Genomic DNA, 27,223 nt, shown 5'->3' with positions numbered 1-27,223 from the left:
CAAGAAAGACATACCTACAGGCTTTAATATAATTTGAGGAAAAGCAAAGTTATTATATGATAACTTAAAACAAAATGAAGGCAAAGGATCTAAACCTGGAGAATTTAATGGCAGCAAAGGATGGTTTGATAATTTTAGAAAAAAGTTTGGCTTAGAAAATGTCATGATAACAAGATAAGCAGCTTCTGCTGACCAAGAGGCAGCAGATGAGTTCCCAGATGTCATTAAGAAAATCATTGAGAAGAAAGGATATCTGCCTGAAAAGGTTTTTAGTGCAGATGAAAGTGCTCTATTAAGGAGAAAAATAATGCAAAGGACATTTATTAATATTATTAAGAAAGACAAATAAGCACCAGAATTTAATGCAGGAAGGGATAAGCTAACTCTATTGTTTTGGCAAACGCACTTGGGTTTATGACCGGGGTTTCCCATATCTATAAAGCTGCTAACTTCAAGCCTTGAAGAGAAATGATAAACATTAGGTGCCAGCATTTTGGTTGTAAACAAGGCCTAGTCAAGAAGAACTCTTTTACTGTATTGGTACCACTAATGCTTTGTCCTGAAGTCAGAAGTAACTTACCAGTAAGGGATTGCCATTTAAAGTTCTTTTGATATTAGACAATGCCCCTGGCCACCCAGAACCACAATGAGTTCGACACTGAAGGCATCAAAATTTGTCTACTTGCCCCCAAACACAATGTCTCCAATTCAGCCTCTAGATCAGGGGGTCATAAGGACCTTTAAGGCTCATTAAACATGGTACTATATGCAAGGATCATCAATGCTATATAAGAAAACCCCTCTAGAGAGAACATCATGAAAATCTGGAAGTATTACACCATTTAAGATGTTTTTGTTGTTCCAGAAAAGGCCATGAAATACTTCAAGCTCAAAACAATGAATTCCTGTTGGAGAAAACAGTGTCCAGATGTTGTGCATGACTTCACCGGGTTTATGACAGAGCCAATCAAGAAAATCATGAAAGAGATTGAGAATATGGCAAAAAAAAAAAAAAGGTAGGGGAGTGAACGGTTTCAAAATCTTGGATTAGTTCAAGAGCTAACAGACACCACATGAGAGGAATTAACGGAAGATGACTTGATGGAGATGAGTGCTTCCAAGCCAGCTGATGAGGAAGGAGACATAGAAGCAGCAACAGAAAACAAATGCGTACAGACAACCTAGCAGAGTTCTGCATATTTAACACTGCTTTTGACTTCTTTTGCAAGATGGACACTTCTGTGAAATGGTCACTGAAACTAAAGCAAATGGTGGAAGAAGGATTGATACCATATAGAAACATTTTTAGAGAAGTGAAAAAGCAAAAAAAAAAAGTCAAATAGAAGTCATTATGTATTTTCATAAAGTTACATTGAGTGTGCCAGTCTCTCTTACCTCCTCTTGCACCTTCTCCACTTCTTCCACCTCTGCCACCCCTGAGACAGCAAGACCAAACCCTCCTCCTCCTCCTCAGTCTACTCAATGTGAAGATGGTGAGGATGAAGACTTTTATGATGATCCATCACCACTAAATGAATAGCAGATATATTTTCTCTTCCTTATGATTTTCTTAACATTTTCTTTTCTCCAGCTTCCTTTATTTTAAGAATACAGTATATACATATAATACAAAATATTTGTTGATTGTCCATTTATGTTATTGGTAAAGCTTCCGGTCAATGGTAGGCTGTTAGTAGTTCAGTTCTGGAGGAGTCTACATGCAAATTTTCAACTGTGCAGGGGTGTGGATGCCTCCAATTCCCACATTGTTCAAGGGTCAATTGTAAATTACTCTCCCCAATGTGGCTGAGCAACTTGCAAACCACTGAGGGCCCTAATAAAACAAAGGCAGAGGAAGGAGAAATTTGCCCATTTTTTCCTCACTCACTACTTGAGCTGGGATGTCTCATGCCATCTTCTCCTGCCTCAGACTGAGATCTACATCACTGGCTTTCCACGGGCTTCCAGACTCAGACCAAATTACAACCGCAGCTTTCTTGGATCTCCAGCTTGGTGACAGCAGGTTATGGGACTTCTCCGTCTCCAAAATCATGTCAGCTAATTCCTCATAATAAATCTCCACATGTATCTCCTATTTGTTCTGTTTCTCTAGAGAACCCTAACTAATATAAGGTCTGAAACCCAAGGAAATGATCAGTGCCCAAGGCTGGGGGTATATCATTTTACTCACTTAAGTGGTGTCATTCCTGACCACGTACTTAATGATCCAGTGATGCCCAGCCACCCCTTCATGTCCCCAGTGACTACATTGACCTCCCTATCTGGTGGGTCATAGGTCACTGGTAGCCTAACTCTCCCGCTAGGCTATAGACTTTTAAGGGCATGGATCATGCCTCAATTAACTTGGAAACTTCATCTGTTAGGACTTTTTCTGCTGCATCATTCTATGAGCGTTTGTTAAAATGAACCAGTTTGTTAAACAGGACATAACAATGATAGAAGTTGCAAATGTCAAGATTTCATTCTTTTTGTGCCTGAATAGGATTCTGTTGCCTATATATACATTTTCTTTATCTAGTAATCCACTGACAGACACTTATGTTGATTCCCTATCTTGAATATTGTGAATAGTGCTGCAATAAAAATGGGGGTACAGATATCTCCTCAATATGCTGATTTTATTTCCTTCAGATATATACCCAGCGATTGATAGATCATATGGTAGGTATATTTTTAGTTTTTTGAGGAACCTTCATATGGTTTGCAATGGTTGCTGGACTAATTTACATCCCTACTAACAGTGTATGAGCATTCGTCTTTCTCAGCATCCTTGACAGCATTTGTTATTTTCTTTTTGATAATAGCCATTTTCACTGGGGTGAGATGATATCTCATTGTGGTTTTGATTTGCATTTCCCTGATGATGGGAAGACAAATATCGCATGTCCTCACTCATATGTGGGAGCTAAACAGTGAATCTCATGGAGGTAGAGAGTACAGTGGTGGTTGCCAGAGGCTAGGAAGGGTGTGGAGGGAGGGAGAGACAAAGAGAGATTGGTTAATGGGTAAAAAAACACAGTTAGATAGAATAAGTTCTAGTGTTCAGTAGCACAGTAGGGTGACTGTAGTTAACAAGATTTTATAGTATATTTCAAAATAGCTGGAAGAGAAGATTTGGAATGTCTCTAACACAAAGAAGTGATAAATGTTTGAGGTGATGGATATGCTAATTATCCTTATTTGATCATTACACATTGTATACAGGTTTTAAAATATCACATATAGGACAGGAGTGGTGGCTCCTGCCTGTAATCCCAGCACTTTGGGAGGCCAAGGTGGGCAGATCACTTGAGGTCAGGAGTTCGAGACCAGCCTGGCCAACATGGTGAAACCCTGTCTGTACTAAAAATACAAAAATTAGCCGGGTATGGTGGCAGGCACCTGTAATCCCAGCTACTCAGGAGGCTGAGACAGGAGAATTGCTTGAACCCAGGAGGCAGAAGTTGCAGTGAGCCGAGATGGCGCCACTGCACTCCAGACTGGGTGACAGAGCAAGACTCCATCTCAAAAACAAAAGAAAACAAAACAAAAATCACATATACCCCATAAATAGGTACAATTATTATGCACCAATAAAAAAATTGTTTTAAAATGATAGAAGCCATGGAAAGGAAGCCGTAAGCCAGGGACACTGTGAAGAGTACTCTAAAGCTAACAAAATCACTTCTATTTTGGATTTTGACTCCTTTGACCCTCCCCATCGCAGAGAAGATGGAGAAATAGCTTGATATGGTTTGGATATTTGTCCGTCCCCTCCAAATCTCATGTTGAAATGTAATCCCCAGGGTTGGAAGTAGGGCCTGGGGGTAAGTGTTTGGCTTGGTGCCCTCCTCACAGTAATAAGCGAGCTCTCACTCTGAGTTCACATCAGATCTGGTTGTTTAAAAGTGTATGGCACCTCCCCCGTCTTTCTGTCTTGCTCCCTCTCTCCTGCTTCCACTCTTGCCATGTGATACACGGCTTGCCCTATACTTTCTTCCATGATTGGACGCTTCCTGTGGCCGTCACCAAAAGCTGAGCAGATGTCAGCACCACACTTCCTGTATAGCCTGCAGAACTGTGAGCCAATCCGACCTGTTTCCTTTAGAAATTACCCCGTCTCAGATATTTCTTTATGGCAACACAAGAATGGACTAACACAAAGCTGGTCTTCTAAAAAGTTAACTGTGATTGTTTCTGAAACTAGCACATGCTGAACACCTGTTTACAACAAATAGGAACATTTGCTTCCTTCACGCATTCAATAAACATGTATGAAGCACTCATTATGTGCTAGATACTTATCTTAGGCATTCAGTGAATAAAAAGATGAATAAAATGAGGGAATAAAACAGACAAAATTCCCTGTCCTCATGGAGCTTATGATCTAGTGGAGAAAGCAGCCAAAAAAAACCCTAAATAAATAATTGACCAGGTAAGTTCTATAGGAAAACAAAAACAAAAGGAAAGAGATGGGCAATGGGAGAGTTGCAGTTTTGGGTAAGATGGTGAGGAAACACCCTACAGAGATCCCATTCAAAACTACACCCTGTCAGAGTTTTCATTTCCTTCCACTCCACTCAAATTGCTAAAACTACACTGGTGGGAATTATCAATTAATCAATTTGCTGATCACCTATGTCTTGTGAAGAAAAAGAAGTTCAGCAACTTAGACACATGCGTCCTCTGAGAACTGTACTTGCTGATGAAGGACGGCCACATCTTCCCAGGCAGTCAGAAAGCAGGGCCAGCAAGGGATGCACAGATGTGAGAACACACGTCCCAGACCACTCCATTTAATTGTTATGCCTAATGATAATGTGGCAAGTCATTGGTTGTCCTGATTTCCAGAAATTGGCATGTCCCAATGGCCACCAGATACTTCAGAGAGTTCTCAAATGAGCACTTCTCGTGTGCCCAGGAGCAGGCCCTGTGGATCAGCTTTGTTGCCCTCATCACCCACCCCGTCACCACTGCCCCTGCTGCCAATGACCCTGTCAGCTCACTGCCTGCTGGGCATATCTCCCTTCTGCTCTCTCAGCACCAACCAGGCTTTGAGAGGAGACCTGATTCTCCCCTTGACATCTCTCTGTGGAGCTGGTCTGAGTAGGTAGGTATGTTAAATCCCCACAGCACACCTGAGACTAGGCTGTCACTGCTAATAAGACTCAACTAACACACTAGAAGTGTGTTAGAAGTGGAGCATAACTTAAAGCTGCTAATAAAGGTAGCCCCTCTTCGAGCCCATTCACCCAAACCTGGCTTTGGAGGCTCTTATCTATCCGGCCTGCCCTGCCATCCCCTCTATCAGCTCATCCTCCATGCTGAGAAGGAGTGTGCATCTTCACCTTGAAGCAAGGGCCCCAGTGATCCCAAGCCCACCTCACTCTAAGGCAGAGTTCCCCCACGTCTTCATAATATGAGAAACATAGAATGTGATGGCAGGAAAAATGTATCAATTCACCTTGGGAGAAGAGCTACTTCCATCTACTTATCTATAGGGTGTGGCTGGACCCTCTGATTCCAGAAGATAATCACACAATGGACTTGGATTCATTTCCCTAAATCCGGTTATCTCATAGGAAACACCACCCCCTGGTTTCCTACGGGCATAGTCAGAAAGCCAACCGCCACCAGCCCTGCAAAAGTGGGTAGTACTTGTGGCTTCACTGCCTTCCCTTTCTGGGACCTTACCCTCCCAGCAAGGTAGAGCAAGTTTCTCTTTAGTACCACCCTGTTCCAGAACCCCGTTTCTGTGTGTATCAGTCATCCCACCTGCTGAAACGCCGACTGATGACATTTTAATATGAATGAGTTTCAGACAGAACTATTTCACTACATATTTGCATAATTAAGCCTTTTATCTCTTTATTGGGAATCAGAGGCTTTGTCTCCTGTTACATGGATTTCAGGCATCAGCAGGTAGGTGGGAGCTATTTTTGGAACAATGAACAGCCTGAAATTATACGACCACATACAAAAGCCTAAATCTGAGAGTCGACCTGACCTTGTCTTCTAAGATGATTAGGCTGGGCAGAAGCGTTTCTGCCTGCACGGGTCCCTCCTTCTCCTGGGAGGGTGGGGAGCTGTGCATTTCCAGGACAGTCTGGGGAGGAGAGATTTGTCTTGAATTCAGAAGAGCTCTTCCTGGCAGCCTTGCTGACATGACCCTTCCTTCACCTTGTTCCTCTTCTCGTATTCCCTTCTCGTGTTCCTCTTCTCGTATTCTTCTCGGATTCCCCAAATCCCACCTTTTCTTGTGGAAGAATCCCTAATGCCTTTGTGTTTCAGATTTCCAAGCCCATCAAGCATTTACTGAAGAAATGCCCAGGATTGTGTGTGGTATACACTTTGAGTGAATACCGTAATGCACAGCTTTGTCAGAAACTTCCTGCCCAAGGAAGACCTCAGAGAATGCCCACATCACCTGCCAGAGGTGAGAGCCCAGGGAGAAGGGAGCACATCTCTAAACGGACACAAGCTGAAGATGTTGTATGAGGAAGCACCCAACCAGGGTGCACTGGACCAAAATATAGAACAACTGGATTTTTGTGCTATTGCTTGGTTTTCCTTGTGGTCCTCCAGTTTCTCTGTTGCTACCTCATCTACATATTAAAGTAAGAGGAAACAGGCCTAATAATCAATCCTACGATGAGTAGTTAGAAGCCACAGATAAAGAGTCCTGTCTTTCCTGGAGATGGGCAATTCAAAATCACTTGGGAGAAATACACTATCCAGTCATCCAAAATTAAATATGTTCTCTAAAGAGCAGCCACTAGCGGGAAACACCATCATCCATCACCGGGCCCTGCTGGAGCCTCTGTCTGTGAGGCTGAGCCTGTGGCGGCACACAAAAGAAACACAGGCTCCAGAACCATGTTTCTCTTCTAGAACCACATAAAACAGAACGCTCAACTCAAAAGAAATTGGAAATGGCAAAGGAGGACACATTTTTATTTCATTTTCTGCCAGTTTTCAGGGATTCCAGTATAAGCCCACTAGGGTATGCACACAACACAAAAGACATCAGCCAACCCAATGGAAACATCAAACCAGCTATGCAGCATTTCAAACAAAATACAGCTGTTATTTGACTGCATTGCTCAATTTTCAGAAGGCTTGTGGCTGTCCTAATCTTCCCCATACATCTCAAAGTTCATATTTTTAAGTCCTCTAGTCCTCATAACCAGATTACTGTACATGGCTCAGATTATTGCAAAGCAGGCATCAAGCAGGATACTTTTGCATGAAACAAAGGGATTTTAAACACAGTACACACAGCAACAGCTGCTGCTTGGTAGAACTGAATGGGAATGGGAGAGGGGCCTTCTTCCTCTGAGAAGATAGAAAAACACTCTGTAACTTTTGTTCAAGGATTTGAGAGCATAAAACAAACAGCTCGTCGTGTTCCCACATTCCATAGTCAAGATGTTCTGCAGAGATTGGAACTAAACTGCTCAAAGTGACATCAGGAACTATGTAAATCAGGAGGAGAGCCTCTCTGGGGCTATAAATCTCAGGACAAGGTTAAGGTCACAACCCCGGAACAAGGGACTTCAGACCCCTCTTCTGAGAGACCAAGGGCTGAATACTTGCATACTGCTGGACAATAAGAAAATCCTACCAGCAGCAAGCAGGCATGGCACTTTACCAATGAATTTTCCAAGTGGAAATCTGTGGCTTAATGAGGAAGAACCATGGTGAACCAGAACTTCAGATCTAGTATGTTTGTACACATTAGGGGAATCTTTTGAGGCCATGAATGCTATCTGCTCTTTGTCTTCCTGCCTCAGATCATTACCTACCATACATGGAACAAAATCTCCAGTAAGGAAAAAGTGAGCAGACAGCAACAATTCCATGCTGACATGGTCTGGCTCTGTGTCCCCACCCAAATCTCATCTTGAATTGTAATTGTAATTGTAATCCCCATGTGTTGGGGGAGGGAACTCGTGGGAGGTGATTGAATCATGGGGGTGGTTCCCCTGTGCTGTTCTCGTGATAGGGAGTGAGTTCTCATGAGAGCTGATGGTTTTGTGAGGGGCTTTTGCCCGCATTTTCTCTGCACTTTTCTTCATTCTTCATTCTTCCCCTTCCTGCCGCCATGTGATTTACCATGATTGTAAGTTTCCTGAGGCCTCCCCAGCCCTGCTGAACTGTGATTCAATTAAACCTCTTCCCTTTATAAATTACCCAGTCTTGGTTATGTCTTTATTAGCAGCATGAGAACTAATACCTGCTATATACCAGGGAATTTTCCTATCTATATATAGACATATACGTATACACATGTATATGTACACACATATATCCATATAATTTGATATTATATACAAATTATGTATCAGTCCTCACAAGTCCATACTATTTGTATTTTTTAAAAGAGTAAATTGAGGCACAGAAAGGATGAGAGACTTCCCTGAAATCATCACTCAACTGGGACTGAACTCCAGGCAATGTGGTATTTACTCGGTTGCTGACTTTAGTGAGGAGGGCTCTTCTATGGCAGGACAATGAGATGAACCATCCAGAGTGGAACTCAGGAAGACCCAGGGCAGAATTAGGCTGAATGGATCTTCTAGAGAGTGAAATGAGGAATATAATTGCAAAGAATCTCCATCATGAAGAAAACATTAAGGGCCAGGAGCCTGCATAGCATGACTTCTGATGAGCGCCGGCCCTAAAAAGGTGACGGGGCACATTTGCAGGGACATCTTCCACTTCTTGTTCAGCCATGCAACTTCTGCCCTCCCCAGCATCCCACTGGGAGAGAGAAGATGCTAAGGTGATTCACTGGGGTTCATGGCATTGTTTGCACAGCACATTATTAGCACAGCATTGCCAGATGTCACACATAGTGTAGCTCCTGTGGGCACACAGCTGGGCCAGTGAGTAAAGCCTCATGTACAGATGAATCTGCCATCCCAGCCCTCTGGCCCATGCAAGCTGAGGAGTGAAAGACTACTTGCCTTTTACTGCAGTTCTCTGACATTTGCACAGCTATTAATAGAGATGTCTTTTGACTCCATTCTGCTATTGTTCCTGTGCATAGAGATTCTTCAGAGCCTAGTGGGAAGGACTGATAAGAGGCGATCAAGATTTCAGCATTTTGGGGTCCCTGACAGTAATATCTAATGGCACTAAATTATGTCTTCTTTCTCGAAAATTGGGCAGAATACCAAGTACAAATGCAAAAGATGGGCATAGCCTCTAAGAGTGACCTCAGGATGCCTGAAGCCCAAAAATGCATTGAGGTTTTCAGAGACGTTCTGAGGATGCAAAACATTTTTTAAATAATAAAATTAGACTTTTAAAAGCCATATTTATGCAAGAATAAACAGAAGGAAGGAATAGGCTTCTACTTGACATGATATAATGTCAATAGAAGACAAAAGGAAGGGAAAATTATTTCTTATTTATAGCATTCTCATCTTTCCAGCCATAAAAATCTCCCCTGCTAAAAAAAATGTAGAAAAAACTTAATGGTTAAGAGGAAGTGGTGTTTTAAAAATACGTCCAACAATTATTTGATGCTCTCTCTTCAAGAGGTGGGGCTTAATTTTCCTTCCCTTAAGTGTGGGCTTTATTTAGCGACTTGCTTAACAATAGAATATAGCAGAAATAACTGAGAGTGATTCCAAGGGTGGGTTTTCATTTCTCTTGGGTGGATACCTAGGAGTGGAATGGCTGGACCATATGGTACATTTTTGCTTAACGTTTTAAAGAACCGCCAAACTATTTTCCAAAGTGGCTGCATTATTTTACACCCCCTCCAGCAACGTGTGAGGATTCAACTTTCTCCAAATCCGCCCCAACTCGTGTTATTGTCAGTCTTCTGGATTAGAGCCTCTCGGTGGGTGTGAAGTGCCTTCTCAATATCCTTCACAGTTCTAAACTTTAAGCAAAAATAAAAGTTCCAAGTGATCACATTAAATGATAGAATTCAATTAACTCAAGTTCTGGTTCTTCCTCTTTACAATCACTATGTTGCCCCTGTTTATTTCAAACTGACAGTTTTAAAAAATCACAGGGATTGGAAACTGGAATTGAATTATGCCCACAGCAAAACAGAATAATTCCAAACTCTGACTTACTCTTAGTCTTACTTACTCTTGAAACAAACCCATGTAGCTGAGTCTGCTTGTGTCAAGGACTGACTATGAGGAGGAGGTTCTCTAAATTAACCTCCTTGTTGGCTTTTGAAATGTTTATTAAATAATCGATAATAAAATATGCTAATATGAAGTTTGCATGTATTCTCTCACAACTCAGCAGTGACTGCAATAATTCATTACAACTTAGGACAATAAACTATTTTACTGGGGAAGAATGATTTATCACTAAATTATTTAGAATTGCCAGCTCATAGTGATAATAAAAGGCAGTTCAAAGTTTAGTCGGTGTTCTTAACGTCTTTAAATGATCTCAGGTGATGCAATAATGAACCCTTCCTGCTCATGCCCCATACAGATGCTCCCACCCCCTTTGTGGTACCCCAGCCCACGACCATCCCCTCACCCCTGGAGGAAGCTGTGAGCATATGGAAAAGCTGTGGCTTCTTACTGACTGGTATGTTTTTTAAACCGGAGGAATTGCAATGGTTTAATTATCACCTTTATAAATTGCCAAGGGACACTGGCTATTTGGCAAATGTTTTCTTATAAAGCAATGAGGGGAGATGGAGAGCATCTTCCTGCTCTTGCCTCCTAGACCCTCTTCTGAAATCCACTTGGGCCTGGGCTTATCCTTATTTGTGCTCTATCTTGTTTTTATAGATTCCCCCTGTGAATGAAGAAGAGAATGTGCTAAATGAACATAGCTTCAATGTGATCTGATCATCAATAGATTTAACCAAGGAGAACAAAAGAGAAGCAAGTGAACGCATTCCAGTACTGACCAGGGTAGGGGTGGGGGACACTAGGGCACCCCTCATACTTAAGCATGCAAAGGCAGTAAACCTTTGAGAGGCACACACGGGGGCTGAGCAAAAAAGTGCAGTTACCTCGAAATGACAGGACGACTCCCATTTCAGAATGACGGGAAGTTAGTTCCATAAAACCACAAAGAATGTTCTGCCACAGGGGCAGATGGTCAGTCTTGGAACCACAGGAAAGGACAAGAGGCGAAAGTTGAAATGCCCGCCTGAGACCTGCCTGGGCCATGGGCTTCCAGAGCCTGGTTCCCTGTCCTTGCAGCTCCCTGGGGAAACAGAGGCCACAGGCGTCTCACCCTTGCCTCATTTAATTCTGTTCTGTGCTCACTGGGAAACCGTCTGATTATGATTTTGCTCCCACACTGGGAGGCTCATAGAGAGAAAATGTGCATGCAGGCTCAGAAACTATTTCTGGATCTCAGAGCAGAGCAGCAGGTATAAGCGGGGCTGAGGGGATTGGGGGTAGACAGATGAACAAAACCAGGGCCTCCATACATGGGGCTTCCAGGTCACAGAAAGCATTCTTCCAGCCCCGCCTCCACCCCAGTGCCTCCCTCCGAGTCATCAGGCAATACCTTAGCCAGGCCAAAAGTAGTTTTAAAGAATGTCTCTTTCCAACCGTATTGAACATTTGCATGATTGGGCATTCTCAAAAAAAGGAGCCCATAAGGAAGGCAGAGTCCTCAAGAATGGACATCCGAGGGCACACACCAAGCTCCAGCAAAGGGACTCATGAACACGAGTGCTGGTGGAAACCACAACCTCAAAATCCAGCTATTTTCAAAGAACTTGTGCTCAGAGCATCATCATGCAAATTAAAATTGTGGTAGCCGTTCTTCTTATTGGTGCATTAACATCTCTGAAATTTAGATGAAGAAGGGGGTCACACAAAGTGACAAAATTCACCAGGGAGTCTATTGTTGTTATCGTTTAATGTGGCCATTCTTCCAGAAATTACTTTCCCACAATCACCCATCTCTACAGGAACAGAGCTGTTCTGAGCGGCACGCTAAGCACAGTTTCTGAGAAGCCCAAAACCTCAAAAAGACTGTTTCTATTTTACAGGACAAACTATGAAAGGTTTCTTCTCAAATGTTCCATCTTGAACCTCCACTTTTCCACATTAGGTAAGTATCAAAGTGATTAAATGAATCATTTTCTGTTCCCAATACCAAAAGAAAGTTCATCTCAGTGTAAAGGCAAGCAAGGAGGGAGTTTGATATGAGAGCATTTATTGAAGAAAAGGCTGCAGCACTCCGCGTGAAGTGAAAGGAATGAGCCCTAAGACCTCTCCTACCCTCCCATTCGCTTGGAGAACACTGAATTTGCACTCAAAGGTCTGTATCAAGGGTCATTTAAAAGCTATACTTGCTTTCATGGTTAGTTAAGGTAACAGTGGATTTAAACGAACCATGTGATGTATCAGTGAGGAGAGATGGTCTTCAAAGATCATAAGACTTTTGTCAAGGAATCCTAGCAGATAATGGCCCAACAGGAGGGAGAAAATCAGGGGAAGAGGGTTGACTGAAGGTAAAGTAGCCTGGAGAAGTAGCAGCACTCCCTGCAGCCTCTCTTTAGTTCCCAAGTGAGTTACATGACCCCCGAAAAGTCTGGAAGATTTGGTTTTAGGGTTTTATTGGCATTCTCAGTAACAAGTGATCACATAAAGCCTTTTACAGTCACAGACCCCTGCTTCCCTTCTTAATGTGCTAAAACTCCAGGAATTAAGGGAAATGTAGCAATTCAGAAGTTCAATTGTATAGATTGCTCTTTTTTGATTCATTAAAGGACTTTAACATGATGAAGCTGGTAGAATAATTGGCAGATATATTAAACTGCCTGGTAAAATGGCTGTACAGCAGCCTCTTCGTTTCTGTGGCACGAACACAACCTGACAAATGGCGCGCTCAAGAACATGGAGCTCCTATATTTATTTAACAGGCTGGAAAGATGAAAAAAATTCTCCCAGTGTGCCCAGTGGAAAATTATTGCTGGCAGGAGATAGTAGCTACAGGAACAAAAAGGTAGGAAGTCAGGTCTGATGAAAATGAGCTGAAAGCTCCCCTAGCGCCAGCCCGGTGTTCTTTTTAGATTTCATATTCCACAAAGAGAACATAAAAGGGGACCTTAGCATACATGCTGGTTTTTAAAATAATTCTGTTCCCTCCCTCCCTCTTCTTTCTTTTGTCTCCTTCCTTCCCCTTCCCTTCCTCCTTCCTTTCTTTCTCCTTTCCTTCCTTCTCTTCCTTCTTTCTTTTCCTCCTTCCTTCCTTGCTTTAACTCTATAACTCTAACTCTTCCCTTTTCTTCCTTCCTCCCATTTTTCTTTCCCTCCCTTACTCCCTCCTTCCAACCATACTAAGTACTCCATGTTAACAACCTAATGTTGTAGACAAACACATACACCCACTAATATACATATACAAATACCTATGTATATACATAGTTTTGTCATTGTTTATTAATATTAGTCACAGAAATGCAGTGTTATACATTTTTCTGCACCTAGATTTTTCTCAGTAATACATCGACGAAATCCTAACCAACTGAACTGGTTTTGCGGTAATTTATTGTTTTTAAGGGCTGCATAATATTTTATGATAAAGATGGATTAAAACATCTCCCTATTTATGTTTCAGAATTTTAGTTGTATGAATAATGCTATAATGAACATTGTATATATATGTTCTTATGAAATTATATCATTATGTATTTCTATTATTTAGAATAGCTTCCCAGGAATGAAACTGGTTCACACAAGTGTAGTGAATTTTTATTTTGAAAAATGAAGATATAGCCATACTGCAATTTAAAAATGGCTTTAACAATTCACATTTCATTTGCAAAGGATGACAACACCTTTTCCTCTGCATTCTTACCTCTAAAGAGAGTGATAGTGTTATCATTCTATTATTTTTTTGTTAGTTATATGGTTATAAAGGGACACAAATTTGCATTTCCTTAAGCACTAATAATTTTGACATCTATATGTTTATGGCCATTGTATATACTTTTGGGTAAATTATCCACTTATGTCTACTTTATATTATTTGTTGCTTATTAGAAAGAACTCTTGGTGTTTAAAGATGTTAACTTTCATCTATCATCTGTGATGCAAATGTATTTTTAACTCTATAATTCCTCACTGACCTCGTTTCAATCTCCTACAGATTTTGGTTTCTTTTCTTGGTTAAGAAGTCTCTACAAACCCTAAACTGTATGTATAGGCTCCCAGACTTTCTTCTGAAAATTCATTCATTCACTCATTTATCTATTCATTTATTTATTTTTACACTGAAGTCTTCAGTTCCCTGGAATTTATTTGTCTATATTCTGAGAAACAAGTGCCCATTTCTATTTTCTCCTGGATGGAGAGTCAGCACCTTCCTTCTCACCCTGAACTGAAATAGCAACTTCATAATATATTAAAGTTGCATATATTTTGGAAGCTAGTTGGAAGGTCTGCTATTCAATCACTCTAACATGTTTATTTATTTCAAAAACTGTAAATGACTTATGTATTTGATTATAGTGACTTTGCAGTGTGTTTTAATATCTACACTCACTATTCTTTTCATACATTTTATTCTTGGGCATTTAATTTTCTATATAAACTTTAAGATCACTTAATATTATTTGCAAATGGTGTGCTTCTAATTGGAATTGCAATATATTGTGTAATAATATACATCAATATTATATACGCTATATACATATTGATGTATATAATGAATGTGGGGGGATCTAACATTTAAATTATTTTCAGTCTACAGATCTAAAAACTTAGTATACCTCTGGAACTTAGTATGCTGTTCCATTTGTTTGAGTTTTGTTCTCAGGACTTTAGTTTTCTTCACACAGGATTTCTTTGCATTGTATTACAGCCATGAATTAATTTTTTCCATTTCCATGTTAGATGGACTTTTGCTGTTGATTATTACATGTGCATATTTTATATGTCCCCATTTTATCGAATTATCTCATCAACTCAAATACTTTTTTTCTTAAGTCTGTTGGGTTTTTCAGGAATACAATAATATTATCAACAAAAATAGAGTTTTAATCTTTCTTTTCCAATGTTTATATAAATCGTTATTTTTAAAATTTTATTTTAGAGATGGGGTCTTGCTATGTTGCCCAGTCTGGACTCAAACTTCTCAGCTCACAGGATCCTCCCGCCTCAGCTTTCTGAGTAGCTGGGACTATAGGCAGGCATGCCCCTCCACACCTGGCATTGACAAATTATTTTACTGCCTTTTCCCACTGCATTTGCTAGAACCTCTAAGACAATAGTAATGGTAAGATCAAACATTCTTATCTGATTCCTGATAATAATTGAAGTGATTTTAGTGTTTTGTTGTTTAAAATAATGTTTGCTTATTTTTGTAGTTTTTGTCACAGTTTTTTGTTTTTTGTTTTTGTTTTTGAGATGGAGTCATGCTCTGTTGCCCTGGCTGGAATGCAATGGCTGGATCTTGGCTCCTGGGTTCAAGTGATCCTCCCACCCCACTCTCCTGAGTACCTGGGATTACAAGTGGGCACCACCATGCCTGGCTAATGTTTGTATTTTTAGTAGAGACGGGATTTCACCATGTGGCCAGGTTGGTCTCGAACTCCTGACCTCAACTGGTCCGCCCACCCCGGCCTCCCACAGTGCTGGGATTACAAGCATGAGCCACTGTGCCCGGCCCATAGTTAAAAAGGCTCCTCATGTACATCTTTTCATAAAGTTAAGAATAGCTGCTGGATTTTTATCAAAATGGCTTTTCAGCATCAATTGATATGTTTATTTTTCTGCTCTAATATGTTGATTTAATGAATATATTGCTGGATTTCCTGAAACCCATATAACCTTGCATTTTTGCAATAAACTCTACTTGACCATAGCGTATTGGTCTGTTAATACATTTTGAGATTGCTCAAGCTAAAATCACATTTAGAGTGTTTTTGCATCTAATAGATAGCATTGATCTTTTTGCAGTATCCTCATAGGGTTTTAGTAATAAGATTGGCTTTACAAATACATTGAGAACTTGTCTATCTTCTTCTATAGTCTTAAATAGTTTAAATCACATCAGAATTGCCCATTCTTTAAGGTTAAATAGTGTTCAGCTATCAAATTATTCAATCCTGTTAACTTTTTCAATAACACATTTTAATAACTTTTCTAATCTCTTCTTGAGTATTCAGTCTACTCAAGTTTTCTATTGCTTCACTCTATGTTAATAATTTGTATTTTCCTAGGAAATATCAATGTTGTCTAGGTTTCCAAGGTATCTTGTTGAGATTAAAGTTTTTGTACGTGGTCAAGTACCTGATCAACTATTTTTGTAAATATTACATGGACACTTAAAAACTGCATGTTCTTTAGTAGTCACAAATGCATACATTGTATTAAATAAATAGAAACATATTGAATCCACTTTGTAATAGATATTCAGGATGGGCTCAGGATAAATACGTTAACTTTCTCCCTGTCTCCCTTGGCCCATCACCAAACTCTTGTATAATGGCATTCACCACATCTGTCTCCATTGCCTGGGTAACTCCTGTCCCTATTGGCTGGGTAACTCCTATTTATGCTTAGGTCTCAGTTTCATGCCACTTCCTTCAGGAAATCCTCCTTAATACCCTAGACTAGGTTGGGGAACAGTGTCATCATGCACAGAACTTTTTTTTCGTGGCACTTTTCTCATTTGTAATAATACAGTTATTTGTCTAAGTAATCGAGTAATGTCTTTCTCTCCTATTACCTAGTAAACTCCAAGGACAGAATAATGTCAGGTTTATCTTAACCTCAAAACATAGTAGAACATGGTAGTGTACCTGGCACATAGTAGGCAAGCAAAAATGTTTCTTACATGAATGACTGAATGAATGAATGAACAAATGGTCTGTTAATCAGAGGAAATATAAATTTGGAAACTGTCACTGGTAATTTTCCACCACGTGGTTGGAAAGTCAGCCTGACGACTGCTGAAACAGACATGCAAGAAAAAGCTGAGTTGAAACATGGAAGAAAACAAAATTTCCTGGCTCACAAAACTATATCAATCTCCACTGAAAGCTTAAATCAGAAGCCCAATTACATCCCATTCCACGGTTTTGTCAAACCTGATGTAGCCTTATAACTCCACTTTTTGTTAAAGCTAAAAACAATAGATTTCTTTAGTCTTTGTCTAATGCTTCTTTTCTGTTTCAGGATCCCATCGGGGATATCACATAACATTTAATCATCATGTCTCTTGGGCTTTTCTTGGCTCTGACAGTTTCTCGGACTCTGTTTGTTTTTGATGACCTCATCACATTTATGTGCTTATTTTATTCTGTCTAATTTTATGTTTACTTTATGTTCACTTTGGTTTACTTTGTTGTCTCTTCTCCTTCCTTTTGTTTTTTTAACTAGTTTTCAAAAGCTTCTTGTTATTATCATTTTCCTTTTGATAATATTGTTATTCTACTATAATTTCCTATTCTATAAATGTCCCCTCTCTCTAGAAACTCATAAGAAAGCACATATTCCTGTTTTATAATTTAACTAAACAATATGTAACTTATTTCCATCACCAAGTTCATCTATCCCAATAAGGTGAGTCTTTTAGAATATTTTCACTTCTCTATTCTTCTCCAGTCTACCTTTATCCAGATCAGAATGAAATCTTGTAAGTGCTTTGCTTCATTTCACTTTATTCTTCCTCCGCCCCTAACTTCTAGGTTTTTCTAAAGTAGCTTAGTATTTCATTCCAGATTACTAGAATTGCCTGGCCAGGCACAGTGGTGGCTCAGTCCTGTAACCCCAGCACTTCGGGAGGTCGAGGCAGGAGTATCGCTTGAGCTCAGGAATTGAGACAACATAGCGAGACCCCCATCTCTAAAAATAATCAAAAAATGAGGCAGGAGGTTAGTTTGAGCCCAAGAGGTCAAGGCTGCAATGAGCCGTGATTGCACCATTGCGCTCCTGGTGATGGAGTGAGACCTGGTGATGCCTGGGTGATGGAGTGAGACCCTATCTCAAAAAAAAAAAAAGAAAAAAAGAGAATTGCCTTTTCTAGTTTCAGAATTCTCATTTAGGGTCTACTACTGTCATTGGATTTAATTATATGTGCACTGCTGACAACTGTTTCTTTTCCACCTCATGTGCTCCTGTCTTTGTTGGTGGGGTTGGTGGTACTGGGAGGAGGGTAGTACTACGGTACTGTTTGCTTACAGTCTTCCTCTAGCAGTTTCCTCTATCCCAGCTGCATAAGCAACCTACTCTGAACTCACTCGGAAACTCAGCACATGCACGCCTTCCTCCTCCCCAAAAGGCCAACGGCATCCTGAGTGCGTCTAAGGATCTCAGGTTGCAGTCCTTTTCTCTCAATAGGCAGGTGCCCCGCCCTGATTTCATGTCAGGTGTTGCACATGAAACACTGAACGACATTCTTATTCTCTAAGTCACTGGTTATTTCTGTCTAGAAGTGTATCATATTTTCTTTTTATTCTTGAAATTTAAGAATTTAACAGACCACCTTCAGTGACTGGGTTTGTTGTTGTTGTTTTTTGTTTTTGTTTTTCTCATCCCTTCTGCTTGGAACTTGGTGAATAGTTTTAATGTGCACATTCAGGTTGTTCTTAATCTCAGACATTTTCTTCTTTTATGAGTTTAACAACTGCCTCTTCTCCAATTGTAGCTTTTCTCTCTGGATCTTCTTTTATTCACATGTCAGTTTGTCCAAGAGATATTCTCCAAAACCCTATTCTTTTCTCACATGATGGTCTTCTGCTTGTACTTTTGGTCTGTGTGTTTTTTTTTGTTGTTGTTGTTGTTTTTGTTTGTTTTTTGAGACAGAGTCTCGCTCTGTCACCCATGCTAGAGTGCAGTGGCACAATCTCGGCTCACTGCAACCTCCACCTCCTGGGTTCAAGCGATTCTCCTGCCTCAGCCCCCTCAGTAGCTGGGACCACAGGCACATTCCACCACACCTGGCTAATTTTGTTTTTGTATTTTTAGTAGAGACAGGGTTTCACCATGTTAGCCAGGATGGCCTCAATCTCCTGACCTTGTGATCCTCCCACCTCAGCCTCCCAAAGTGCTGGGATTACAGACATGAGCCACCATGCCCAGCCTGCTCTGTGTTTTTAAATATTAGCTCCAGTTCAACTTCTAGGCTGTAATTGCAAGTCTCCACAGTGACTGCTACTGTCCTTCAATTCATTTACTAGCATTTTTAGCTCAAAACTCGTGCAGAAGAAAGTCTTTTAAAAATATAACTGGCACTCTTATGTGTTTAAGTTTGAACCCATTCATTTAAAGGTTTGCCCAGTGTGTCCTACATGTTTTTCCCCTCTGAACTCTGGGGCCCAGGTCTCACTCTTGGAATCCCTCAGATGATGCCATGGAATGGTGCTTCTCAAATGTGGTCTGCAGATCCCTGGAGGTCCCTGGGACACTTCCAGGGGGTCTACAAGATCAAAACAACTTTCATAGTAATACTAGCATGTTATTTGCCTTTTCCACAGTGTTGATATTTGCCTTAATGACACAAAAGCAATGGTAGGTAAAACTGCTGGTTCCTTAGCACAAATCAAAGCAGTGTCACAAAAACGCATCAGCTGTCACTGTACACTTCAAAACCACATCTGGAGAAAGTGAAGAATGAAAGACTTGAGTCGTTTGTAAAGGTCATTGTAACAAAACGCAACTCTGGGGTCACCTCCAGCATGGCGGATCCCGGGCTGTCATCTCCCTCTCCCTAATAGATCAGCTCCAATTTTGGAGAAAGACAAGAGGAGGAAAAGAAGAACACTCATAAAACATACCAGTACTTTTTACAAGAGTAAGGACTGAGAAAAAGAAAAAAATTTACTCCTCAGCTTTCCTTCATCTTTAATGTCATCCAACACCTCATGTGCTGCTTTGGCAACCGAAAAACAAGCTCAGATTGTTCCTAAACCAAGGTACGGCCTGGACAGATGCCGGGAGGCAACACCTGATCCCTCTGATTCAGGACACATGCTCAACCCAACCCTGAGCTGACTGTTTTCTCTGCTGCACGCCTGTATTCTTCATCAGGGTGAAGGAAGCATGAACTCTTGCTAGAGAATCATAGTCTCCTTTCTTCTAGTAATATAATTTCCTTCTGGGAGCAGGGCTGGATAAATAATTTGCAGGACCCAATGCAAAAAGAAAATGAAGACCTCTTGTAAAAAAAAAGTGCTATAAAAGGTAATAAAATATAAGAATTTTTCCTTTAAAAATATCTTGTTCCAGGCCAGGCGTGGCAGCTCACACCTGTAATCCAAGCACTTTGGGAGGCTGAGGTGAGGGGATCACCTGAGGTCAGAAGTTCGAAACCAGCCTGGTCAACATGGCGAAACCCTGCCTCTACTAAAAATAAAAAAATTAGCCGGGTGTGTTGGTGCATGCCTGTAATCCCAGCTACTCAGGAGGCTGAGGCAGAAGAATCACTTGAACCTGGGAGGCAGGGGTTGCAGTGAGCTGAGATCATGCCATTGCACTCTAGCCTGAGCTACAGAGTGAGAGTCCCTCTCAAAAAAAAAAAAAGATATATATATAGTTCCAAAAAAAGTAATAGGGGTAATAGTGATACATGAATAGCAACATAAACATGCATATTTGCAAAATAATATTTTGGTGTTACAATCTTATGTAATGTAATAAGTGATTGTATTCTATTAATGTGGTATCTTGATTTGATTGTGAGATTTTTCTAGCTTACTTGTCTAGAAATATATTAGACTGTCAACATCTATACATTTAGCAACTTTATTTTTAATAGATGTATATAATTAAAAGCAATATCAATCACTTTTGCAGATGCAAGATTACAATCAATTTTTGGATAATTTTTAATTTTGAGAAGGATCTTCCTAGGTATATAACTGTTACTGGAGCCATTAAGAGTATGTTATTGGTTATGAAAACATTACTGGGATTATTTCAGGATATTATATTGGGATAAGTTTCTGATAAATTATATCAAAATGTGAGTTTTGTTATATCTAGATTCTTGCAGAACAATTTTTCTAAAAGATTTATCTCTGTACGAATCAGTTTTATGTAAGTCTGAAGTTAACTTTAAATGTGAATTTATACTGTGTTATATCATGTTCTTTTGTTGTTGTTGTTGTTGTTTTCTGTTTTGTTTTTTGGGGCCAGGGTCTCACTCTGTTGCTTAGGCTGGAGTGCAGCGGTATGATCTCAGCTCACCATAACCTCCACCTCCCAGGTTCAACCAATTCTCCTGCCTCACCCTTCCAAGTAGCTGGGATTATAGGCATGTGCCACCATGCCTGGCTAATTTTTGTATTTTTGGTAGACAGGAGGTTTCACCATGTTGGCCAGGCTGGTCTTGAACTCCTGGCCTCAAGTGATCTACCCACCTTGGCTCCCAAAGTGCTGGGATTACAGGTGTGAGCCACCGTACCTGGCCAATACAATATTATATAATGTCATTTTAATGTTGCCTCTGAAATTTCCTATAATTTTCCTATAACTTATGGAGCTGCCATTGCCGCCTCTGCTGCTGCTGCTGTTACAGATGCTGGGCTGGCCACACCCTTAGAAACCCACCGTACCTTGGACTTCCCTGAGGCACGCACATGAGACCCAGCCAACCTCTGTGTATGCACCCTGCCCACCTGCTCTGGGCTGCTGCTCACCACACCCCATCCATGTGTGCACTTCTGCCTGGCATATCCCCTCTGCCTATGCGCAGGCTACGCTAGCCCACAGACATAATCACAAAACACAAGTCCAAAGAGGAAGTCATATTAAGAATTTCAAGACGGTCACAGAAGAACATTAAGCTATGCAATTACACAGGTGACACTGCCATGAAGCCAGCCCTGCCTGGGAGCCCGGGCATAGAGCAATGATAATTTCTGCTTTCCCAGCCACTAGTCACTAGTGGTTTGAATTGAAGTGTTTAATGCACTTTGTATTGCCAAGCTAGTAAGTAATTTGTCTTATCAATCTTCGGTTACAGTCTCTCCTCCTAGAAACAGTAAAGGCTCTGTACAGCTTTCTAAGCCAGCAATTGTCTCTCCTCTTTGTAAATGAGTTGGCTGTCTTTCCTAGGAAACCAATCTGAACATAGCTTTGAATAGTCACTAATGACTTAAATTAGTTGCTGGGTCTTTCTGAGTCCTTAATTTTCTCCAAGAGTTATTAGCTCAGGCATAGAGAAACACCAGACTTATCTAGCCACTGAAATCACCATGGCCATAAATGCAGTTCACAGCGTAATTCAGAGTGCAAGTTCTGAAGCAATCCTGCCTGTTTAAATCCTATTTCTACTTCACCTTTCCTACTGCAAGCCTTTGGCATAAGCTATGGTTTGAATGTATCCCCTCCAAAATTCAGGTGTTGCCAATATGATAGTATGAAGAAGTGGGGCCTTTAATAGGTGATTAGGCCATGAGAGCTTCTTCCTCATTAACGGGATTAAGGCCTTTATAAAAGAGGCTTCACATAGCATTCTGCTAATTCACTCTCTTTGCCCTCTACCTTCTACCATGTGAGTACGCAGCAAGAAGGCTGCCACCTTGATCTTAGACTTCCAGCCTCCATTACTGTGAGAAATAAATTTCTGTTCTTAAATTACTCAGTCTGTGGTCTTGTGTTACAGCAGCACAGACTAAAACAGCATGTTATTCACTTCTGTATACCTTTTTTCTTGTCTTTAAAATGAAGATAATAGAATATCTTCAAACATAAGGCTTGATAAGTGTTTATTACACTCCAGTTCTAAATAAATGGGGTTCAATCTCTTAGCTTACAGCAGTGATGTTCCTAAGAAGACAAAAATGCTAGCTTTGACTTGCTTAACTCTTTTCTATTAGATGTAGAGGATGTTTACTATTGCTTTCTGAAGGGGTCCGCAAAACAGCAGAAATGGGAACCCAATTCAGCAAGGCCGTTACAAAAGTACAGCTGGGTGAAGGCTGCTGCAGAATCAGCTGAGGGTGTGTGTGTGTGTGTGTGTGTGTGTGTAGGTAAGTAGGTAGCTATGTGTGTGAAGAAAAGGCTCTGGGTCTACGTATGATCTACCCTGTGCTTACGTGAAAGGCGGCCCTGGGTGTCCATGTATATATCACCAACAAATACGTGCAGCTTTCATTTGATTACTGGAATTGCTTCCTCTTGTTTACCTGTCAGTTGTCAGCAGGGCTCCAGTGAGACAACACAGATAAGTAATACAGAACAGAGTACCTCCTCTTACCCACACAAGACAAAGAGCAGGCATTTTTTGAGTGTTTTGTTTTAAGTGAGATGAGGCTTTTCAAACCTACCTTATGTAATATTTGGTCATGGATTCGAAGTACAAGCCAACAGCAAGGTTCTGTAAAAAGGAATTAGAATTTAAAAAGAAATTCACATCGAAGTTTCATCAGCTTTGCTAGTATGGACTAAAAGGTTAATTCAGGTTAATTCATCAACCCTATACGCCAATAGAAAGGCATGTTAAAAATTAATTTCTTCCTGACAGACTTTATAAAATATATGTGTGACCTGTTACAAGGAAATCAAATCATCAAAAATGATGAAGTTGTAACATTGTGTTAAATTCTCCCATGAGATTTGTATTCTAGAATATCTGCAGGTGTCTCTGGCTCTAAAGGAGCGGCCTCTAGAAATGGTCATGAAACTTGTGCCCTACCCATTCCCCTGTCTCCATGGGCCTACGCCTGTTCTGCCCCCCACCCAGGACGAGGCCTGGCTGTCCAAGGTTGCCCCATAGAGTGCTTATCCCACTTTTTGTTGCCTTCTGCACCAGCTGTATTAAGATCTGATGAAAAGCTGAACAAGGAAAAGAGAAACCACGCTGGGATTCAAACCACAGAGGGAATGTTATACACAGAATTGGTTATGCGGTGGGTAATGGAATTGCTGAGAAGCCAACTGGGGATGATAAGGAAACACTAAGAGTAGCAACAGTAGAAAGCTACTACTTCCCCTGGGCTACAGGATGACAGAGGACAGAGGATGTGTTACTGGGCTCCCAGGAGTCAGGGTCACCTGGGAGAGGCTGGCAGTCTCATCCAGTGAGACTGGAGCCATGAAAGAGATTCAGGGCTACATCTCAGACCAATTAAATTGGAATCCCTGCCATCAGTGGTTTTTAAAACTCCCCAAGTGATTCCAAAGCGCAGCCAAGACTGAGAGCCGCTGCTTCGAGTGCCTAGGCAGAATCTGCATTGCCAGATCAACCCTGTTCCAGACTGAGCAGACATGGGGAGAAGAGCTGTGGCCATGCCATCACTCAAGGTCCAAAGCAGGGACCAAATGTACCAATAGATCAGAAAACCAACCCGTTCTCAGGTATCTTTGAAGAAATAACCAAGAACCAGATTTGATTTATAGAACTTTTCTTCATAAGTGACTTCTTAGTAATTGCTCTATAAAAAAACTATTTTAAAGAGCCATAATTTTGCTTAATGTATATTGAAAAAAGTGATTAAATATAACACTGTATGCCACTTACAGTAAACCAGTATTATCTAGCACAATCGATGAAAACGTCATTTTGAATATATATAAATTGACTGGAGTAGGATATCCTGCTTAATAACTCTATTAACTTGCACATATTAAGTGTGTGCTAATTATTTGTTGAATGAACTAATCATCAAAGGAAGATTAATGTACAATGTGATATTACTGTGATTTTTATTGTGTTTTAATTCCTTGAAAATTGATAATCTATGATAATACATATAATGAATCTTTTAACGAGAAACAAACATCTTCATATGGTCTTTTTTTAAAACTGACTGAGAAGGCCTTTTAGGATTTTGTACAGCCCCGGGGTAATCACCATGAACACCAATTATCATCATGAATATTGTTAAAGAGAAGTGTGATTGGCAAAATGCCAGATAACAGAGTTCAATTGAGCCCCAGGTAACTGGAAAAACAGTTAACTCCTTTTAAAGAACCACCTGTAATAAATTTCTATGCCCTTTTCACTGGGCATTTATTCATACAAGAAATGCTTATTAGGCAGTTAATATGTGTCCTGGGGAGTAACAAGGCAAATAAGGTCATTGCCTCAGAGCACTTTATAATCAAATGGAAGGGATTAAACAATCACACAAGTCCCATAGGAGGTGATAGGTGCTAATTCTGTTTAGTGAGGTTTGGGGATGACCAGGCCAGGGGACATGAGAGGAGAGGTCTGAGAACAAATACCAACCAGCTGGGAGTAGGATGCAAAGATGCTCCTGGAAGAGAGAAGTGACGTAATCAAAATGGTGCTTGCCGTAAGGCTCTTGATCCAGTTACTCTTCTTACATGTTAAAAATAAGAAGAAAAAAGCAGATAATTTTGTCATTTTTTTCAAACCAGAAAACCAGTTAGGGATTATTGGAAAAGTCTATGCAAAGAGTGCAAAGAATACAATTGCAGCAAGTACCCAGATGAAGGGTGGATGCTGCAAATACCACAGTGAAAAGAATCCATAGAATTTCACACCTGAATGTCTCCAAGGGTTGTTTGGGGTAAATTAGGGAAACAGAAAGGAAGAGCTAATTAGAAAGGAAAGATAATGAATATTGCCTTTCAGATCTATCTGGTTGAAGGCTGAATAGACATCCAACAAGAGATATCCACCATGAATGCACTAAACAATTCACAGTTTACAAAGTAGTTTTGCTATGATACTGTGTAACCTGTATGCAGAAATAAAACACTCGTGTCACTCATATTCCAAAATATTTTGAACAAAAGTGTGCATTTCTTGGTTAACACAGTATTCTTAAAGGCCTTCAAAAATAGCAGCGCAAGTCACCTGTATGTGCATCAAACATATACAATTTCCACTTCACTTTCACAAAAAAAAACACAATGGTGACGATGATGTCATCCAGGCTTTTAGGTTTATGTTGAGGAAAACTAGATACAGTGGCCATCATGTGATGTGAGTGATGAGCCTGGCTTGGCACAGTGTAGATTTGTGCTTCACTGTCAAGGGCTGGAGAGACAACAGAGACAATGGAGAGTCTATTTTGCAATTCTATTGCAATTGGGTTGGTAAGAACTGTGGGTGGTAAAAACCCACAGTTTGCTTCATAAGCATGATAGCATTTGATTCGTCTTTTTTCTCTATCTCTTTAGCAGTCACAGAAGTGGGTTCAGTGTGAGAGAGAGCCAGATGATAATAATTTACATCTGGACAATGCTTTTACATTGATAAACTATGTTCTCATATGACATGAACACCCTGAAGCTTTCAAATAGCCCTGGAAGGTGGGTGCATTGCAAATGGATGCGCCAAACACAGAAAAGAAATGGCAATTAAACCTAGGTCTCACGATGTCTCCAGGTGAGAAAGAGCAGGTCTATGACAGGCTTAGAGAGTTTGTTCCAGAACTATTTTTTTTTTCAGACTTCAACCTGCCCAACGCAGCAATCTCCCTTCAAGACTAGCTTCGTTCTGTCTTCATTCAACATATATTTTAAAATATATTTTTAATGATAAAAAAGTTCCAATAAATTTAAAACATTTGTCTCCTAATTCACATCTTGTCTATGTTATCAGTAAACATGCACATAATATTATGTGCATTATCATACAGATCTGCTGTTTTTCATTTTTGTTATCTCATATTGAATATACATCACCAGAAGATGTTTGAGCATATAGGATGTTTTCAGCATAAGGCTCTTGATTTAGTTACTCTTCCAACATGTTAAAAATAAGAAAAAAAAAAGCAGATAATTTTGACTTTTTTTCATGATTTTTTATATTAAAGTTATTTCCAATTTTAAAAAGTATGGTCATTTAGACTTTGAACTCTGTTTTAAAAATTTTAAATTGTAGTCATCTGCACCTAAAAGGTCTGTTTCACAGAAAACCGAACACTGCATGTTCTCACTTCTAAGTGGGGGCTGAATGATAAGAACACATGGACACACTGGGGGAGCAACACACACTGGGGCCCGTCAGGGGTGGGGCAAGGGGAGGGAGAGCATTAGGAAGAATAGCTAATGGAGGCTGGGCTTAATACCTAGGTGATGGGCTGATCTGTGCAGCAAACCAACATGGCACACATTTACCTATGTAACAAACGTGCACATCCTGCATGTGTACCACAGAACTTAAAATATTAAAAAACAGGTCTGTTTCAAACAATGATTATGCATTTAAAGTGATAATTTGTTTGTTAGGACATCAAGTCTTAAGGTTTTAATTGTGGCAACCTTAAATCAGTACCTGTTTTCCATCCATGGCACTTGTTGCATTCTGACGCTTTCTATGATACCATTTCAGTAACAACAGACTA

The 27,223-nt window shown here is 40.3% G+C and overlaps 1 long non-coding RNA gene across 1 annotated transcript; it reads right to left on the bottom strand.

Annotated features, from left to right (window-relative positions):
• Positions 1–23,229: 23,229 nt before the first annotated feature.
• Positions 23,230–27,223, bottom strand: LOC129526416 (uncharacterized). Its single transcript, XR_008671090.1, has 3 exons — positions 27,154–27,223; positions 25,135–25,227; positions 23,230–23,280 (listed from the first exon to the last, which is right to left on the bottom strand). It is a non-coding gene; the product is annotated as an uncharacterized lncRNA (long non-coding RNA).

This window comes from Gorilla gorilla, chromosome 14 (assembly GCF_029281585.2).
Source record: "Gorilla gorilla gorilla isolate KB3781 chromosome 14, NHGRI_mGorGor1-v2.1_pri, whole genome shotgun sequence".
Taxonomy (NCBI): domain Eukaryota; kingdom Metazoa; phylum Chordata; class Mammalia; order Primates; family Hominidae; genus Gorilla; species Gorilla gorilla.
This window is presented reverse-complemented; position numbering and strand designations above follow the sequence as displayed.